The sequence below is a fragment of the Ochotona curzoniae genome, unplaced genomic scaffold (assembly GCF_017591425.1).
Source record: "Ochotona curzoniae isolate NIBS_2020 unplaced genomic scaffold, NIBS_Ocur_1.0 contig_3643, whole genome shotgun sequence".
Classification (NCBI taxonomy): Eukaryota; Metazoa; Chordata; class Mammalia; order Lagomorpha; family Ochotonidae; genus Ochotona; species Ochotona curzoniae.
The window spans coordinates 4,810,696-4,825,654 of NW_024465933.1; the positions used below are offsets into that span (position 1 = coordinate 4,810,696).

General features: G+C 38.7%; 1 protein-coding gene and 1 pseudogene across 1 annotated transcript in view; both read right to left on the reverse strand.

Annotated features, from left to right (window-relative positions):
- The window catches only part of LOC121158159 (SPHK1 interactor, AKAP domain containing), a 125,553-nt gene that overhangs the window by 49,201 nt on the left and 61,393 nt on the right, over positions 1-14,959 (reverse strand). The window lies entirely within an intron of this gene.
- LOC121158172 lies at positions 11,127-11,560 on the reverse strand (annotated as a pseudogene).

The following is a 14,959-nucleotide window of genomic DNA, read 5'->3' on the forward strand; positions in this document are numbered from 1 at the left end:
GCACCTAATACACTGCCACAGATCTTTTATTCTGCATAATTAGCTTAATATTCTTTGATAAGCTCTTTGTATGACAATAATTTTATGCCACCATTTTCTCTAGAGAGAACAGAAAAATAATTTGCTCTTTTAAAAATCTAACTGATTGACTTCAGCTCAATGCAGCTTTGTTGATATCCTAATATTTTTCAACCTAGTGTCAAATTTAGTGGAAAACCACTCAATCAATTTCTTTCATCTGAGTTATTACAGGCATAATTTCTCTTTGTAATAGTATTACCATTGCCCAGTCTACAGATGTAAGAATTTGGATGAGTCTCTTCTGAGTAATTGCCATGAGAAAAGATGAAAACATTCAGATGAGAATACTAACTACTGTGGTACACAGCCCAGTGGGATGACTATATTTACAAGAACATGTGACAGTATGCATGGAAGATAAGAAGAGAGATGCTGGCAGGCTTGAAACACAAAGGTGTAATTGCCAACTGTTTGATTGGATCAATTAATGAGATACATGGGCTGAGAGATTGCACAATAGTTGTGAATGTGTGAATATCACATAATAATTAAACATTTTAGAAAATAATGTCTGAGATCAGGAAAGGATATTAATTAGAACAAAAATATATGGTGCCATTATGATCTTCAATTCTGCAACACAAAATAAATTTTCACTATGACAGGATTTCTGCTCAATTACCATGGATAGAGATTTAACACGGCTAATGGCTATACACCTTGTTTCCCCTCCGTTAGTGATGTGTTTTTGTAGGACACGCTTACTCAGTTTTAGGATATCTGTCCTGAAATTTTTCTGACACAATGTCTTGTTGAGTTGCCACTTGTTATAGTCTAGCATTCCTAGCCAGTAATCAGCTCTGTAGAGAAGACTACTTGAATCCATATAAATGCATTCTGTATAAACACAGCTGCACCCTATTTTCCTTTAGCTAGGGCTTCCAAATGCCAGGGGTCACTCTAGTGACTCTTAACGTGAGAGAAAACAAGATTCAGGGGGGACATCAGTGGAAGGAGACGATTGTGTTAGAAATATATATTTTGAAAAAAAATTTAAACATTTAAACAGGTGAGCACATTCAGAAGATTCCCTCCCAAAAGCCACGCACAATGGAGTCTTTGTATCCAAATATCCCGAAGCCAAAACTTTATGACAGGACAGCCAGCGTTCTGTTTCTCTGAGTTCTTTAGAATCGGCTACTAAATACACAAACAACGTAAGTGCCATTCTTGCTGTCTGAAAGTTCTGTTCTTCCTGGTGGTAGGACTCATCCTTAAAATGATAAGGGATATTCTGAAATACGGCAAAACGACCAGTTGTGTGTGCTGGAGAAGGACATTGGATGCATCAGACTGATCACAAATGGCATCTCAGAGAAGGCTGGGTTGAAAGCCACTGTGGAAGTCCAGAGTGCAGCACATTTTAAAGCGCCAGAGTGCAATTTCACAAGCAACAGCTGGGTGACGTGACCTGCCAAGCAGTGCGTTGCTGAAAGGTTCTGTGTTAAGCATAAGATAAGGAGAAATAGAAGACAGAAAGGAGGTTGTGGTGAGAGGCACCTCCTGGGGGAACTATTTACTTGTAATGAACATTCATTTTTGCTAATCATATAAACACTATTTGCTGGCTAAAACCACTACATTTTTTTCTAACTCTTTATTACGTATGCAAAAGTATATGTTCATCCATAGCTACTGAATGTTTAAGAAACATCTTTTCTCATATTTGCACAGGTGTTTATAACTTAAGTTTTCTAAATTTACACCAGCATTATGGGTGGCACAATTATTATTATGTATCATAAAATCAGTGATGATTACAACAGACATGAAACTGTTATCTAACCCCCATACGTGAAAGCACCAAAAACTGCATTTTGCAATGGAAAGGACAATGCAGACATCAGCCATGGTTAATTATTTATGAAGACCCTAAGCATTAGGAAGAGCATTGTTTGAGAGTTCTTGTAGACAGCTCAATCCCATGATCCCATGATCTTGAGTCAGAATGAGTCACACCAACAGTTTTTTTTTAATGTTCAAAAACTGCAAACCAACCCCCTGAATCCAAGGTGTACTCTCTGTTTCTCACTACAGCATGTGGTAAGATGTATGAACTATTGAAACATTACACATATTAGGTAAAGATATATTTTCCATTGATGTTGAAAAGCCTATTCAGGTAACTGGCAAAACTCTTGAGTACAACAGGCCAATGCTTGTTTGACTGTGGCTTAAGGTCAAATTGCTATCGACAGGGTACATTTATATGTTGATCATTTTTGTAGAATTTCAAGTTTTAATTCTTCAACTACATTTTCAGTTAAAGATCATTTCCAACTTTTTCAACTTTAGACTAGACTTCTGGGGGTTGCTGTTTTCTTCCTCTTAAAATGATATACATCTGCACGAAAAAAAGTAAAAATGTAGAAACACATCCTTGCAGTCCTAGTGGATTGATTATTTTGAGCAGAATAAAAGTCAATTTAAAAACACAGGATCACGGGCCCGGCCTGGTAGTCTAGAGGCTAAAGTCCTCACCTTGCACGCCTTGGGATCCCATATGGGTGCCTGTCCTAATCCTAGTGGCCCTGCTTCCCATCCAGCTCCCTGCTTGTGGCCCAGAAAAGCAATTGAGGATGACCCAAAGCCTTGGAACCCTGCACCCATATGGGAGACCTGGAAGAGGTTCCTGGCTTCTAACTTCGGATCAGCAAAGCTCTGGCTGTTGCAGCCACTTTGGAGTGAATCAACAGACGGAAGACTTTCCTCTCTTCCTCTCTTCATCTCTGTATATCTGACTTACCAAAAATATGAATATATCTTTAAAAAAAAACAGAATCACTTGGAAGAAGTGTTAGCAAACTTAATTTCAGAATGTAAATAATATGTAAACTAGACATGTAATCTTCATCTTTAATACTTTAAAAAACTTATTTATTTTTATTAATTACATTGTATTATGTGACACAGTTTCATAGGCTCTGGGATTCCCCCAACCCCTCCACATACCCTCCCCCCATGGTGGATTCCTCCATCTTGTTGCAGTGTTACAGATCAAATTCAGTTGAGATTCCTTCATTGCAAGCATATACCAAGCAGAGTCCAGCATCTAATTGTCCAAATACAGTCAACGATTTCTTGGGGAGACCATCTCTGGTCTGAAGGTAGAGCTGGCAGAATATCATCCTGATCAATTAAAAACCCCAACTTAACATCAACGACAATTTACAACATTATAGAATTAATTGCCATGGTATTGAGTAACCAATATGTTACAAGATGCAAGTTCTCAACCACATCCTGTGACTACTCCATTGACATTTTGATTTTAATTTATATACAACCAGCTTCTATACACCTTAAAATGGCTATAGGGTACTATTCAACTGTCTCGTGTCTATCCTCATTTTAGTATTTAGCAGTCCATAGCATTGAAGCATAATTCTACTGAACCTGGCAAATATTAGGATAGTCTAAACTGGCTTATAACTCTAGTAAGGCATATGTCAACAGTTGAGGGGTAGAACTATTTTAGGAAGGGTGTGCAGAGAAATCTTCCATTCCCCAGTGAGGAGTATCTGATCTCTGTGTCCTACCTAGTAATGTATATGTGAATCCACGCAGTCTGGTTCTAAGCTTTCCCTGTTCTGTGTCTATTCTGATTTTGTTTGTTTGTTTGTTTTTTTTGGGGGGGGCTCTTTTGACAGACACCAGGTAACTCCCAGCTTTACCACTGCAGGAAGCCTCTGGTAAAACACACAATGCAAGTTCAGTAATTAAATGATGCTGGTATTCCACTTGCATAGCTACAGTTATTGAAAAATGATGACTCCAATTACTAAGTGTACAGATTGTGTGATTTATACACAGGAATGTTGAGTGAAAGTTTCAAAACTGAGTTCTAAAACCAAACTTCCAAGGGAAGAGACACACTCTTGTTATTGAACAGTGAACTCCAGATTGATTATCTACAACGATAAAGACATTGGAAAGCAGGACTTGGTCCCTGTTTCCTTGGGTCTCTCCGAGTCACGGTAGTTGGTGTTTCTAAGTGAACATCAAAAGCTTTTTATTCAAGGCATGTGTCTGAATTACTATTGCTGTAGATTGGATTCGCATGGACCCTTTAGGAACTCACTAATTTAAATTAGTGACTTTCCAACTGTTGAAAAACAAGGTTTTATTTTTTCCAATAAATGGGCATTAACTTCAAGTCTTTGAAAGGAGTATTCTGTTCTATTACATAAAGGATACCTAGATAAAACAGATAAAACAAAATAAATGAAGAACAAAAGGGACCATTCATTAATGTGAAAAGGGTAACAATTAGTTTTTCACAATTGTTTCCTTTGACAATGATTTTAATTACTAAAACAGAACCTGGAGAACAAATGATAAGTGAAATAAACCAGACACAGAAAGATATGAACTATATTATATAATCTTTATGCAAAATGTAAGAATCTCGAGCTTAGACAAGCAGAGGTTAGGATGTGATTGCCAAAGGCTGAGAGATGTGAGGTAGTATGGGAAGTATGGAGGTTTGCTCAAAGGATATTAATCTTTAGTTGTAAGCTGAATAAATTCAAGTGTAATTTCTATCTTTCTTTTTTTAAAGATTTATTTATTGTTACTGGAAATTCAGAGAGACAGAGAGGAAGATCTTCCATCTGGTGATTAGTGGCAGCAAAGGCGGAGCTGAGCTGATCCAAAGCCAGGAGGCAGGACCCTCCTCCGGGTCTCCCAGGGTTCCAAGGCTTTGGGCCATCCTCAACTGCTTTCCCAAGCAGAAGAAAGGAGCTGGAAGGAAATCAAGGCCACCAGGACATGAACTGGTGCCCATATGGGATCCTGGTGCGTGCAAGGTGAGGACTTTAGCCACTTGGCTACCACTGGGACATCAAACGTAATTGCTAATATACAGCATGGTTATAACGATTAATAATGTTGTGGTCATTATTTGAACAGTGAAAAGACAGAATATTTTAGAAGTTCTCATAATCCACACACACACACATTCACATACATACCTTATGGTAATTAATAGTGGTGATGCATGTGAAAATTAAATTCAGCATAGTAAACAAAATACAATATGAACATGTTAAATTATTAGACTGTATACCTTTAATGTATACAGTTTTTATTTGCTATTAAGTACTTTTAATTTTAACACCTTATTATAAAGGGGTTGAGGCTACTGATCCAAGTGAGCCTGTAATTAGGATGGACTGGGAGGATGGGAAGGGGGTGAGTGAGAGATGTATTTCAGTTCCTCCCCTCCCCCCAGGCGTCGGAATGTCTACCATTAATGTGTATAGTTTTTATTTGTTATCAAATATTGTTCTTAAAAGATGTATTCTGATTTTGTCTAATTTACTTCCTTGAACTTTGTTTATGGCCATAATGTTTAGAAATATAGTTTCTTCATTTTATAGAAAATAGTTTAATGTATCATGCGATGTTGACAAGGCATAGCAAATAAACCTCAGTGCTTAGACTGTGGCATCAATAAGAAGCGGGCATTTTCTACGATTATTAGGACTACTTGGGACACCCATATTCCAGATCAGATGGTGTGCATCCTGCTAATGGGCACTCTGGGAGACAAAGATGATGACAGAAGGGTGTGGGTGTCTGCCACCCCTTTGGGAATCCCAAAATGCACTGTAGGCTCCTGGCCTCCATCTGGCCCAGCTCTGTCTTTTGCAGGTGTCTGGAAGTGCAGTAACAGATTGCAGGTCACCGTCTGTCCATCTCTCTTTGTCTTTTAAATTAACATAACTAATTGACTCAGTAAGCCTTTCAGCCGAAATAAACAAATCATAAATTAGTCAAGTACTTTATGTTCTCTAACACCAACAAAAATCCTTGGAAGTAACAGGATAGCAACATGTTTTATATTTTTGTTTCATTTTTCAGCAGTTCTGACTTCACACATCACAACACTCATTAATCTGGACTCAGTATTTGAAGAAAGAAAAAAAATAATAAAGGAGAACTCTTAGTAATAACATTAGACATTGCTGTCTGAGGTTTAAGATTCCAGGATGTAATGGAATCATACTGCAATTTCTACCTGTAGACTTCAAGGAAAGCTTCCAAAAAGAGAGACAAGCAGAGCAAGCCCAACTGAACAAGCTCATTCCTTTGTCCTCGCCATAGCTCATCATCATTCCTCATCCGTTAACACCTAACATTTCCCATTGAAAGGGAACCAGAAATAAGAACAAAAGACAGTCTCGGGCTTCATATAGATCTTGCAAAATACTTTCTATGTATTTGCAGTGAATAAAATAACAAATAAAACCAGAATCACTCTCAAAATTGCAAGTATATGTAGAAAATGTGTTTCTAGCAGTCTAGAATTTTAGAACAGAAACGGAAACTGACTTTTAAAATTATTTTGTTAAATTCCTTTGTTTTACCTGCAAAGAAATGAAATCACATAGTGTTAAGCAACAACTTGTTAAACCTGCTTTTTCATTCATTTACTCATTCTACCAAAAACCCATTTTCTTCATTGATGTAAAGACTATTTAAAGGCTACCTCTCAGTTATGATGCTAGCATGCAATGGTGGAATGGATATAATTGATATGGTATCTGTTATCCCTTATACTTGCAGATGAAACTAACTTAACTTGCTTTTCTAAAACTAAAAACCTGACCAATGTAAATGAAGACAAAATACAATGAGTACTATGATAGAGACATAAAAAATGACAACAAAATATGGAGTATGATACACAGGAATGTAAAATCATAACACTTCTCATACAACAAAAACTAGGGCCCACATGTCATGTGTATTTTTATTAGTTATCTATTTCATGCTTAGTACCCATTTCCAAATTATAGATTTATAAAGCCATTGAAATTATTTTATATCAGTAAATGTATGGGGACTTTAACTAGTTGTTTCAATGAACTTTTGAGACATTTTCTCTAGAGCCCTCTGCTTCTGTTCTCATCCACGCTGGTTTTTCTCTGATATGAGCAGCTGTCTAAAGCACCCAGCTCTACCTCCCGTAGTGAATGCTCTTGTGTACCGTCTGCTGATTCTTGTTTTTTAGTGTCTTGCTTGTATGGAACACATTGCCAGTAGCATTATTAAGAATGGGTATAGAGGAGGCAACTTGACATATTGCTCATTTGAATAAAATCTTATTCTAACTCTCACCATTGATTGATATGTTGATTGGGTATAGAATTCTAGATCGAAAAAGGGTTTCACACAAAATGTCATGACTTTGCTGTCTTCTTGCTTCTAATACCATTGGTTCATCTACATCATGTTGTTCCGGTTCATTCTTTTGTTTGTATACATGGTTTTTTTTTATTAGAAATCATGATAACTGCTTCTGTATTCCTGGGATTCTGGAATTTCATGATACAAAGGCTAGATGTTGAACTGCTTTGAGAGCTCTTTCACGCTGAACACTTAAGAATTCAGTTCTGTGAGTTTTCCTAACCTTTTAAAAATCATTCTGCTCTGTACATTTTCTAGGTGTCAACTCTACCATTTTTAAGACTTAATTATATAAAGGGAGCAAATTTCACATATTCCACAATGCAAATTCAGGAGTAGAGTGATTCTAGTGATTCTTTCCTCTCTACCCACTCTCCTGCTCACATTCTCCAATCTGTGCCCCGTTCTTCCTTCCCCTCCCTTTTTATTTTTGTGCAATATCATACTTTCATTTTGTTTCACAACAACAGGATTAACACTACATTGGGTAAGTATTTTAACAAATTACAAGTAGAAAAAATACTATTCTGTAATGTATAGAAACGGGATGCAAATAGTAATCATTTTTAAAATGTCAATTTCTAATAGATTATTTTGTACTCTATGTATTAGTTATTGCAGATCAGAGAAAATATATGCTTTTTGTCATTTAGGGATTGGCTCATTTTACTAAGCCCAGTGGCTTCCAATTGAATCCATTTCTTGCAAAAGACAGGATTTCATTCTTTTTTTATGGTTGAGTGGCATTGCATAATGTATACGTATCACATTTTTAAAAAAGATTTATTTATTTATTGGAAAGTCAGATATACAGAGAGGAGGAGAGACAGAGAGGAAGATCTTTCTTCTGATGATTCACTCCCCAAGTAAGCGCAATGGCCGCCGATGCTATGCTGATCCGAAGCCAGGATCCAGGAACTTCTTCCGGGTCTCCCACATGGGTGCAGGGTCCCAAAGCCTTGGGCCGTCCTCAACTGCTTTCCCAGGCCACAGGAAGGGAGCTGGATGGGAAGTGGAGCTGCCGGGATTAGAACCGGCGCCCATATGGGATCCCGGCGTGTTCAAGGCGAGGACTTTAGTCACTAGGCCACGCCGCTGGGCCCACCACATTTTCTTTATCTTATCATCTGTTGATGACAATCTGGTTGGATTATTTATCTTGGCTATTGTGAACTGAGATGCAATAAGTAATGGTGTATCAATATCTCTCTCATATATTAATTTCATTTTACTTGAGCAAATCCTAAAGGGTGAGATGGCTGTGTCAAATGGTGGGTCTATTTTCAAATCTCTGAGGAATCCCCAAGCGGATATATCCTGCAGAGTTATAGTAGCTTACATTCCCACCAACAATGATTAGGGTACCATTTTTTACTCCACATCTTTGCTAGAAACTCTACCATTTTGTAATATAAATTGGATTGGATATTGGATTTCATTAATTGATTTGCCTTTGTTGACTTATTCTTTTCTCCTTTTCTGTAATGTTATTCTACCTTCTGGTGCCTTATTTATGAGTTTATCCTTCAGTGCTTCAGTTGAGCTTTTAAATTTTGGATCTTGTATTTTCAATCCCCCACTTTAATCATGCATAAAAGAATTACATTCTGCTCTTATTTCATAGAGGAGCTCGAATGTCTTGATCAAGGTACCTGTTGATTCGATTCCTGCTAAGGGATTCCTCCCCTGGCTCTTCCTGACTTAATGATGTGTACCATTTCTTGCTGTCTTCCTCACATGGAGAAAAGCACTCCGTTGTTTTTTTTCTCCTTCTTTAAGGCTATCGGCTCTGTGGGATTAGAGACTACGCTTACAGTTTCATTTAATCTTTATCATCTCCCCACATGCCAGCCTTCCACAATATAGTCACATTGGGAATTGGGATTTCAATATGTCAAGTTTTGGAGAATACATTCTGGCTACACAAAATATAGAGGAATTCTCCATTCTGCTTGTGCGGATGCCATAAGCCTACCTCCAGCATTCTTGGATCTTGACAGTACAAACAGGCTGAGAGCAGTGCCTTTCCACCTATTGTGTGGAATTCCACTCATTTTCAGTACTATAATGTTTCACTCTTCTCTGGCTCCTGACTTAGTACCACTATAAAATGAATTTCTGATTATAATGATTTATTGAAAGACTACTAACTTCTTGCCACTGTTTTAGAAGGTAAGCCACAGCGACAATCCAAAACAAACTAGCAAACAGACAAACAAAACCCCTCTTGCTGAACTGATGGCTGCTTATGTAGGATCGGAGAGGGACTCTAGAGTCCTAGCTTTTCCTATCCCAGAGTTTTAATCCATGCTCACTTTTTCAGTACCCTGTACTTGGATATTTAGGTTATAATTAACAACCTCCTGAAGTTTGAAGTTTGATTTGGCTTGATATTTTCATATTCTACTCTGATGGCTCATCACTTTTGGCTCAGCTACTATTTGAGCTCCACATTCTAAAAATTTGACACGTCTGTTCAATTGTTCCATCCCCTTTGTCCTATTTGCTTTTATACATTTTGCATTCTACTTTAAATGTGGTGCATGGGGGGAACAGGAACACATTTGTTTGTCTCATCATCTCTGATTAGTGGAGGCCCTCAAATAATTCTTTCCATCAAGGACAAGATTTCTCTGGAATGGAATTCTGGTTCCAGTTATTAAACTTGCAGGTTTTTCTTTTCTTCATTACATTAGGATGACTACTTATTGATTGGGAACCGGAAACATACCGAAAGACACTCGATGTAAGAGGCAGGAATGACCAAAGTCAAAACACAGAAGTGATTGAAAAGGCATTCCAGACCCAGCCTGAAGAGGAGTTGACTGCATGGATGGAAGTGAAGGAAGACTGGGAGAAAAAGCTGTTTGGATTTTTTAGTGAGTGTGTTATCCAAATAATAATAATAATAATAATAATAATTAATAATAATAACGTTTTTCAGCTTTCAGTAAAAATATGAGAGTGAGAAAGGCTACTATTTTTGGTTTTGATGGGAGGAGGCAGATGATAAAAGAAGAGAGAAAATGAGAAAAATGATGTGTAGAAGATATTGCAAAGTTTTGAGAAGTTGTGAGAAGAATGTAGCAATAAGCACTGATTGACATTTTGGAAAGCTTGACAATAAATCATTTGGTTACTGATTGCTGTGGTCAGTAATTACATACTTTGTTGTTCCCATCTGGAGAAGGGAAGAGATGAGTGTGTTATTCATGTTGATTTTTTATTCTACTGTAACAGAATAGTGAACACTGGCAAAATCATATTCACACATTTCTTTAGTTCATGGTTCTGGTGGGTGGGAAGTTCAAGATTGAGGGAACTGCATCTGCTGGGATTTGCCTGTGATGGCAACATGGCTGAGGGGAACGAAGCCCATTTGAAACAGGCAGGGCAAGAACCGGAAGAAGTGGGATAGACATTCTTTGATCAGGAGCTCACTCCACACTATATAACCCATGCCCTTGATGACAGCATTAATGTGTTTATTATTATGACTTTATATTAATATGTTTATACAGCAGAACCCTTTTGACTTTAACACCCATAAAGGGTGTCATTTATTAAGACCCTTTACAGAGGCAATTATATTTCAGCATGAATGTTGGAAGGGAGAGTCAAACCAATCTAAGAAAATATTAGAACTTTTTGGAAAGACTAAAAAAAAAAATGAATGCTTTGCTCTATCTTAACCTCCACAACCAGGATTTATTTTCTTCTTCTTCTTTTCCCCCCTGGGTCCCAAAGTCTTATTGGTGAATAGGCTTTAGGAAAGAAATATTGGATACTGTAACTTTCGAGGCTGTGGAATGAAGCGCTGTGCAGGTAGGGACCCCTGCCCAGGCTCCAGCTCACTCATAGACTCAGGCGTGAGCACAGAACTTATAGTTAACTAGTTCTTCGGGTTAAAGCACAGGATTTCCTTATCAGCACTTTTCACCGAGTCACTGCCACGAATAATGCTCCTGCCAACCTGAGTGCAGAAGTCCCCGCGGATGGTGTCCGGTTTGGAGTCGGCAGAGTTGGTCTCCCCGAGCACCAATCGGCCTGTCTTCTATCACGTTCAGCCCCTCCCCGATCATGGCCACCACAGGCCCCGAGCACCTGTATATCACCCGGGAAGAACAGGCAATCCTTGAGGTCAATGTAGAGCTGCTTCAGGTGCTCCTCGGAGGCCCAAAGGACTTCCCGGCCACCAAGAATCCCTTCTGCTCGAAGGGCTTGATCATCTCGCCCACCAGGCCAGCTGCTTGTTAGCGATGAATGTGTGCTCCAGGTTGGCCATAATCTGAGAAGCTGGCGGGGCCGGGCAGCCTCTTCTTTTTATTATTATTTTTTAAAAACTATTTTTCATGATACATTTCCATAGGCTCAGGGAATTTCTAATGGTGGGGCTTATAGTTAAGAACCATTTGTAAATAAGCAAATGTGATTACGAAATATTAAATGTTTTCTACAAGGTTCTAGCAGTACAGTGCGAGGTGGAATTGTAATTATCATACGGGAATTTCACCAGCTGTTCCACATAGGTTAAAAATAAATAGCTTAAAAAATGGCTTGGACCCTGTGCAGTGGCCTGGAGGCTAAAGTCCTCATCCCATAAGGATGCTGGTTCTAATCCCCGTAGCCCTGCCTCCCATCCAGGTCCCTTCTTATAGCCTGGGAAAGCAGTGAAGGATAGCCCAAAGCCTTGGAATCCTGCACCCCTGTGGGAGACCTGGAGGAAGTTCCTGACTCCTAGCTTCGGATTGGCTCAACTCTGGCCATTGTGGTCACTTGGGGAGTGAATCATTGGACAGAAGATCTTCCTCTCTGTATATCTGACTTTCCAATAAAAATAAAATAAATCTTTAAAAATATGAGCATGAATCAGTGAAAATAATATTCCTACTAGGGAAGATGTAACTAGGGAAAGGTCATGTCAAGCACATTGGCAAATTTGCCTTTAATGTGTCAGTCATATTTGAAGTATGAGCAGGCAGAATTACTCTTACAACTCTTCAGCTTGCATAAAAAAGACCTCTTCTCATTTGAATGACTGCAAATGTGCATGTGTGCACTTTTTTCATAATACCACTTCTCACGAATTTTTGAAGGCTACTTGTATGTTTTGATATTAGTGTTTTTGTTTTGATTCACTTTCAATGAACTTTTTGACTCAAAAAGGACTCTCTGGTTCATAGACAACCTCCGTTTAAAGTACCAGCCTATGGGGTTCTCTACAACTCAGGTGAAAACTTTCTCTTCTTATAATCCTGCTATTTTTTCTCCTGGAAGAGATGGAGGTCTGAATATACTCAGATATATTTTAAAGTGGATTTTCAATATTACTGGGAATAGACTGGATAAGTCTCATAATTTGGAAATAAAATTATGAGTCACCAGTGCTCATTAAGCAAGGCATATCTGACTTGTTCAACAGACTAAAAAATGTTGGATTTGACAGCTTGTTTTCAAATGCCACTGCACAGTTAAGGATGGAGACATGAATGAAAATAGAAATGAGCTTCCCTCCCCCTCCCCACTTCTTTCTTTAAAGTTCTGTCATGCACTATGAAAGCAAAAATATCCTAATGTTCCCCACAAGCCCAATGTCATTTTAAAAGAAAATACTATTAAAATTATATATTACAAATCTTGTTCATACTGGAAATTTCCATTCCCCTTCTAAACAGGACTTTTTAGCCTCAGTGAGAACCATTATCCTTATGACCCCAAGGCAATCTTTATGCAACCCTGTTGAACCAGATATAAACTCAGAGATTTGAGAAAACCATGGAACTATTGCTTGAGCAGTAAGTGGCCAGTTGGCAGAGACCCATCTTAAGCATTCCTTATCTTTTCTTCACCAAAGCTAGTACCCTTTAAACCAGACACCCAAAAGGTTTAAGAGCTATAATAGCAACTTACAGTCACAAGGATTAGTAGGACCACAAAACAGTAACCCTGGGAATGCAAAACCTAATAGAAAGTGGAAGCTTTGGTAGAGGATCTTAGTCTCTTTCATGAGATCGGAATCTCCATTAACCTGTAGTCCCTAACACTCAGACTTTACTGTCTCAAATTCTGGAAGTAACGAAATGGTTTGCAGCTTCAGATTTAAGGGATGATTTTCTTACACTCCAGCTTCCAATTATGTTTGTTTTTGAATAACCCTTGATTCAGTCCATTTAGTTAACTGGAGCTGCATAAACACAGATTTGGGCAACCCTCACTCAAAGCAATGTTGGAGTTTTCCCATCCTGACATTGTAGTTTCCAACCCTCAAGATGCCTCCAATATGAGGAGAGAAAAAATCATCTTCCTACCTCAAGTCAATAGAAAGTCCTTAAAGCTTTTCGTCAGACTTTCTACTTGGGAAGAGACAAATGTTACACATGGCCCAGTGACTGGTCACCAGAAGGGACTCCCAAAGGACAAGTAATGGGGAGAATGTGTAAACTCACAGTCAATGACAATCCTCTAAACCAGAGGCGCCTTCTCCCTGGAACCCAAGGAAGGAAAAGTATAGAGGGAAAGAATGATAATAAGCAATTATATACAAGTGGCATCTGAAGAAGATTCCCATGAAATCCATCTTCATTGAATTATCCTGGGATCTATAGCTTTGATGCATATCAGAAACATCCTCTCAAGGTGCTTTACTCGCAACGCAGCAGGTCAGAAAACCCTGGATGTAAGTGAGTCACAGCTCTGACCAGGTTACAAAGGTGCTCCAACAATGGTCAGAGAAACCACCCAGAGTTGTAGGAGTCCCAAAGATCAATCCTGGAGTCTTAGTGCTAACCAAGATTCTCCCTACTCAGTTCCCTCATTGTCAGAGATTTGGATGGAGGGACCCTAAAAGGTAATTCAATTTATCTCAATTGCTCAGCTAGCTCTTATTCTTAGAGCAGTCTCCATCATTCCACTTTCGACTGGTACTCTATGCTCTTCAAAGCTTATAAGCAACAGGGAAGGGTTGGAGAAAAAGGGAAGGTGGATTGGAGAAAAACATTGCCTGCAATCAGTTACTTCTTCACAGTTTCCCCAACAATCTGCATTATCAAAAATAGGAAGATAATAGAAGGTAGCCTCCCTAGTGTAAATGTAAACCACCCTGGGTTTGTCTAGGTTGCTAAATTCTTTTTTTTTAAAAGATTTATTTTTATTATTATTATTATTTTTTTCATTGGAAAGGCGGATATACAGAGAGGAGAGACAGAGAGGAAGATCTTCCGTCTGATGATTCACTCCCTAAGTGAGCGCAACGGCCAATGCTATGCCAATCCGAAGCCAGAAGACTCTTCCAGGTCTCCCACGCGGGTGCAGGGTCCCAAGGCTTTGGGCCATCCTCGACTGCTTTCCCAGGCCACAGGCAGGGAGCTGGAAGGGAAGCGGGGCTGCCAGGATAGAACCGGCGCCCATATGGGATCCCGGGCGTGCAAGGCTTTGGACCTTAACCACTGTGCCACCGCGCCAGGCTCGCTAAATTCTTTAAAAGGTAAATGATTTTATATCATGTTACTGTTGCTGTTATATCATAAGCCTGTTACTTATTTTCTTGTTACATATTTGTATGACACGTTATGCCATAATATTGAAATGGTCATGACCTCAAAAGTAAAAAAATAGCTCAATGACTCAAACCTAATCAAGAATAAAGAAATATACTATTAATCCCTTGGGTGTTTCGATTCTGTCT